Source organism: Otolemur garnettii, unplaced genomic scaffold (genome assembly GCF_000181295.1).
Source record: "Otolemur garnettii isolate 467f Iridium unplaced genomic scaffold, OtoGar3 scaffold00070, whole genome shotgun sequence".
NCBI lineage: Eukaryota > Metazoa > Chordata > Mammalia > Primates > Galagidae > Otolemur > Otolemur garnettii.
The window spans coordinates 8,264,533-8,270,876 of NW_003852465.1; the positions used below are offsets into that span (position 1 = coordinate 8,264,533).

Consider the following 6,344-nt stretch of genomic DNA (forward strand, 5'->3'; position numbering starts at 1 on the left):
GGAAATTTCTCACATTAGATACCTACATTTGAAAAAAAAAAAAAAAAAAAAAAAAATTCTCCCACAAAGAAAACACCAGACCAAATAGCTTACTACCAGGTAAGTACCATAACCTGGGTTTCCTCAGGAAGCAGAGCCTGAGTCAAGGGCTTGGGGATAGATGGCTTATTTTGGGAAGCAGAATGTTTTCTTTTAGAAGTGGAGAACCAGGAAAAAAATGAAGTAGAGAAAGAGAATCAGGCAACACAACCAGGGCTCAATCCTGCTGGGTAGACTGTTCCTCAGAATTCTACCCTGGACGGGTATGAGACGAAAGTGTTTATTCACCAATTTCTATTCCCCTCTGGTTAGGAGTTGCCCTATGGGGTGTTAACTTCCTTGAACCTTTGAGATTTGCAAATCCCTAAGTACTAGGAGTTTTTCCAGGCCACCCTTGAAGCCTAGTAGAAAAGCCCTAGGACAGAAAGGGAGAGATAGATGGGACAGCTGAGGCAAGCTGCCTCCAGGTACATCTGTGCTGAGCTGGGTATTAATGGGACAGCTAGAGTGAGAGTGAAGCCCCTTTCCCCCAGGGGATGCATATAGTAAATTCTAGCAAACTTTAAGGAGGCCATCATTTCAATCTGATACAAATGCTTGCAGACGTTAGGAAAGAAAAGACATTCCCAGGGTGGCTGGCGCCTGTGGCCCAAAAGGGTAGGGTGCTGGTTCCATATGCCGGAGGTCACAGGTTCAAACCCAGCCTCAGCCAAAAACTGCAATAAATAAATAAATAAGCTGCATCTTTCCTAATTAAAAAAAAGAAGGAAAAGACATTCCCAAACTCATTTTATGAGACTAGTGTAACCTTGATATTACAACCAAGTAAGAAGAGTACAAGAAAAGAAAACAGTGCGCTAATCTCACCCATTAACACAGAGAGAAAAATCTCAGCGGCCATATCATCAAACCACATCCAGCAACGTATAAAACACTAACAGGTTAAAGAGGGGAGGGAACCATATGAGTATGTAAATAAATGCAAAAACGAGTTCCATAAAATACATTTATTCTTGACTTTTAAAAAAAATGTTCAAATGTGGTATAGATGGGAACTTCCTTAACCACATTGAAATAGAGAAACCATATTTAACCACGATGCTTTGAAATGTTTCTATCTGTTAAGATCTAGACTAAAATAAGAATATCCATTCTTACTAGTTCCATTCAACATTATACTGGAAGCACCAGCCAGTTGATGTAAGTCAAGAAATAGAAATAAAAGTTATGAAGATTAGAAAGATTCTAGGCCTGGTGCAGTGGCTCATGCCTATAATCCTTGCACTCTGAGACACTGAGGTGGGTAGATTGTTGGAGCTCAGAAGTTCAGGACCAGCCTAAGCAAGAGTGAGATCCCGTCTCTACTAAAAAATAGCTGGGCATTGTGGCAGGTACCTGTACCCAGCTACTTGGGAGGCTGAAGCCAGAGGCTGTCTCTCCAGCTCAAGAGTTTGAGGTTGCTGTGAGCCACTGATGGTGCCACTGATGGCATTGCATATGGATGACTAGTTGGTCATCCATATGGAAAAAGACTTAATTGGATCAAAAATTTACTTCAAACAGTACATACAAACTAATTACAGGTTGACCAAAAGCTTAAATGGGGAAGTATAAAACTAGAAAACTCTCAGAAGTTAAGGTAGAAGACTTGGTAGAAGATAGGGTAGGAATTGAACATTTAAGAAGAATTCTCTCTTTACATTTTGGATTTATAATCCAATCATTCGTTTTTGTCACTGAAATCATTTTAACTTTGGCCACACAGAGCTCTTTTAGGTGGCTTCTGTGTCTCTTTGACATTATCCCCATGATTTCGTGGTGCTTTTTGAACACCTCCTTTCTGACACTACAAGATGCTCCGGGCACATCTTGCACATTTCCCGCCCCAGCCCTAGAGTCGGTATTTCTCCAAGGACCCCTGGTTCCTTTTATTGGACAAGGGCATCAGAAATTAAAATCTGGGCACTGGGTGTTCTTGTTGCTATTTGTGTATTCTTGCTTCTAGACTCTCCCAGCAGGCAAAGCTGGGAAATATTATATCTTACACCTGCATTTATACACACATCTATAATTATTTCTATATCTACCCAACAGCATCTATGTTAAGCTAAACCTGAGTCATATTAACATCTCCAGCTCTCATCCAGAACTTCATGGGCCCTTCCAGCCTTGGTCCTTGCTTACCTGTAAGCTGCCTCTCCAGTAGTGAGAAACTTGGTTTCTACTATCCACCTTTCAAATGTCCAGGTTAAGCAAATAAATATTAGTTGGTGATTGAATAGGTAAATAAGCAGTGAAGAGTAGATAAATCTCCCATTCAGAAGAATTCCAAATAATTTATGTAGGTTCTACCCACTCAAGGAGGTGGAATATAACTCCCTCCTTGATAGGTGTGGCGTACACATTACAACTTTTTTTTAACAAGTGTAATAGGAAAGGGGTTGGAAATGTAACTTTATGGTGAAGAGACCTGACAAACACTACCTCGGCCAGGTGGTCAAGGTCAACATTATCAGTGAAGGTGATATTAGTAGCATATACCCTTGAGGTGGGATGATGAAAATGACACTTTTCCTCTGTAGTCTTCTTCCCTAAAACCCATAATTCCTATCTAATCATTAAAAAAAAATCAAACCTAAGCTGAGGGACATTCTACACAAAATACCTGACCAATCCTCCTCAAAACTGTCAAGAGCATCAAAAATATGGAAAGTTTGAGAAATTGTCATAGTCTAAAGGAGCTTAAGGACATGATGAGTAAATGTAATGGAGGTCCTAGCACTCTGGAAGGCCGAGACAGGCAGACTGCTTGAGCTCAGGAGTTTGAGACCAGCCTGAGCAAGAGTAAGAGTACAATAACTAAAGCAATCAGACAACCTTCAGAATGGGAGGAGATATTTGCTTGCTATGAATCTGACAAAGGACTGATAACTAGTATCTATGGAGAACTCAGACTAATCAAGAAAAGAGTAAATTCTAAGTTTTACTTATGTAAAAACTTATGTTATCTGATCCTCCAGTTAAAGGTAAAAACCATGTCTATCCTATTTATTTTCATAGTTCTGGCATCTAGAAACGAATGAAAGAACCAACATTAAATAGATTTAATACAAGACTTCTCAGGCCCTTTCATATGTGAATCTGTTTTGGAATTATTCAAGCAAGAGACATGGTATGCAGAGATTTCCAAACATATTGGAAGTATTCCCTAAAACTTGGAAAATATTTTCATTGGTTCTACTTTTGGAGTACGGTTTAGGTTTCTAAATGAGTTTCAGATTCTGTCTGAAGGCTATTTTAGCAAATTGGTGAGGTGAGAGTCAAGAGGATCCATGAGACTATAAATGGGGTGAAGATGTACAGATAATAGGAGTGGAGGTAAAGAAGATCCCAGTGGTAAGTATTAATGAGGAGGTGGAGGCACGTTTGGCCAAGGTTGCCCCCAAATCAAGATGATTAGAACTCTCTTAAGATAAGTGTTTGAATTAAGGTCTTTCTCAGTTCACTTGTACCTAGCATTGGACTCACTTGCTTCTGCTGAAGCTTTATTTATAAACAGAAAAGACAGAAAAGTTAATACTTTCAATCCAAATGGATATACACACACACTTAACATATACAACTTCAATAAATGCTCCAAATTACATTCTAATAGGTAAACTAGAATGTAAGCAGTAAGAATGTTATTCACACTTTATAACAGGCAAGGAGTCTTGGGCGGCAACATCATGGCACCCCTGCTTGAATGTCCCAGTAATTGTCTTCTTGCTGGAGCCATCAAGGGCTAAAGTCAGGACAGACTGGGAAAGGGCTAAGGAGGTGTTTGTGTTCTATCTTGTGGAGACATGGATGTGGCTTTGCAAGTGTCTTTTTAAACTTCTTGACTGCTTTTGTGGGGGGCAGGAGAAAGATGAACTGGAAAAAGGGAAGGGCCTGGTGGTAGGGAGGAAGAGAGGAAGCTTCTGTCTGGGGGAGTTAATATAACAGTTCATCTTCATCTTGGATGAACCGTAAACAGGTTCAATACTTTAATTTGTTTGAAAAACAGTTTTTCTAAATGCTTCTAAATTGACTTAATAGTTCAAAGAAGAGAACATAATCTTTGAGGAAATAAGGCCCCAATTAAACCATGTACTAGCTACAAAAGTATTACAATTGAGCTTAAAATGCAGGCACCATAATTTTCCTTTATTCTTTTTTTTTTTTGGAAAAAGATATAAGAAGCTGGCTCGGCGCCTGTAGCTCAGTAGTTATGGTACCAGCCACATACACTGAGGCTGGCGGATTCGAACCCAACCTGGGCCAGCTAAACAACAATGACAACTGCAACAAAAAATAGCCAGGCATCGTGGTGGGTACCTGTAATCCCAGCTACTTGAGAGGCTGAGGCAAGAGAATTGCTTAAGCGCAAGAGTTTGAGGCTGCTGTGAGCTGTGATGTCAGAGCACTCTACCAAGGGTGACATAGTGAGACTTTGTCTCAAAAAAAAGAAGATATAAGAAGTTATGAACAGTGACAGCCTTTGGAGAGAGAGAACTTGAGTTGGGTGAGGGGTGTGCGGAGGGAGATTCTTACTTTCCATCTTATCTTCCAATTTATTTTGACTTTTTACCGAATATACATATTACTTTAAAAAAAAAGTTAATGCTTGGCTCGGTGCCCATAGCACAGTGGTTATAGCACCAGCCACATACACCACAGGTGACGGGTTCAACCCAGTCTAGGCCAGCTAAACAACAATGACAACTGCAACAAAAAATAGCCGGGCATTGTGGTGGGTGCCAGTAGTCTCTGCTTCTTGGGAAGCTGAGGCAAAAGAATTGCTTAAACCAACGAGTTGGAGGTTGCCGTGAGTTGTGACGCTACAGCACTCTACCAAGGGCGACATAGTGAGACTCTGCCTCAAAAAAAAAGTTAATGCATCCAAGGATTGCACTTCCCTAATGGGGTCTCCTGTCTCCTTTATGGTACCTGGGTCTGGAGCAGGAAGAATCAGGAACTGGAATCATGGGCGAAGAACCAGAGAAAGCCAACTCAGAACTCTCGCAAGAAAGGTTTCAAATGGGGCTTGGTGAAGCCAGTGGGCTTGGTGCTGCTTGCCTCGTCTAAATGCCTAGCTGTGCTTATCCTGAAGATTGAGGACTGTGTTAATGGGATCATTGCCCTGACTTCTCAGTTAGTAAAATAAAAGCAAGAAGTCTAACAACCTATCATTTAAATGTATGATTTTCCAAAGAGAAAAGAATTGGATTTTTCTCATCCGTCTCAAAACTTTTGTGCTGAACTCAGAGACCCCACGTGGTTCATAGTGTCTGAAACCGGAAGCATTCCCATATTGTCAGAATGTGTCTTTTTTGGCCTATTCTCTCAGCACCTGCGCTGTTAGAGAGAAAATGACTACTAGGCTTATACTATCAAGGACGGACCTCTTGAATTGGTTATTTTGGTGACTAGGTCACGTACATTGCTAGGAAACAGCAGTATAATTAGCTCTTGCCCTCTGGGAGTAGTAAACAAGCACTGAATCTGAAACTTTTCCAAGTCAAGTTTGAGGAAAACGGACGAGGAGGAGAAAGAGGAGGAAAAAGAGGAGGAGGAGGAAAACGGAGAGGAGGAAACCTAAAAAAATGGAGGCAGAGCTACTGATCTGTCAAAATGGCCAAGATGGAGGAGAGGCTGAAGTGACTTCAGAGTCAGGAAGCTATGCAGGGAATCATGGCAGTGAACACAGAAGGTATTCCCATCAAGAGTACCACAGACAATCCCACCAGCACACAGGGCGCCAACCTCTCGCACAACTTCATCTTGAAAGCACAGAGCACTGTGCATGAAATTGACCCCTAGAACGACCTCACCTTTCTTCGAATTCCCTCCAAGAAAAATGAAATTATGACTGCACCAGATAAAGACTATTTCCTGATTGTGATTCAGAATCCAACCGAATCAGCCACTCTCTTGGCTCCCCATGTCATTCTCTGATTTAATGCTCCCCAAGAATAATAATGTTCATCATGTCAGTGGACTGGCATGTGGAAATCATTTTGGAGCCCACTCAGGCCAATCTAGTAACCAGGGGTGGGCTCTGCCCACGCCGCCAAAGGAATCCCCCTGCTGCACCAGTCTCTCCCAGAGCTCCAAGGAGGGCTGTCTTTCCTCATGTGGGTTTTGGAGCAAGAACTTGTGAGAAACCCACACGCAATTTCCTTCAGACCGTCAGTTCACTTTGTCACTCTTGGAAAAGGCTGTTTTTCTTTAACTAAAAAAACCGAAAATGGTCTTTTAAAAAAGTTATTAGTACCCTTAAT

General features: G+C 41.3%; 1 pseudogene; it reads left to right on the forward strand.

The window, feature by feature from the left end:
- Positions 1-5,694: 5,694 nt before the first annotated feature.
- Positions 5,695-6,018, forward strand: LOC100959984 (annotated as a pseudogene).
- Positions 6,019-6,344: the final 326 nt, after the last annotated feature.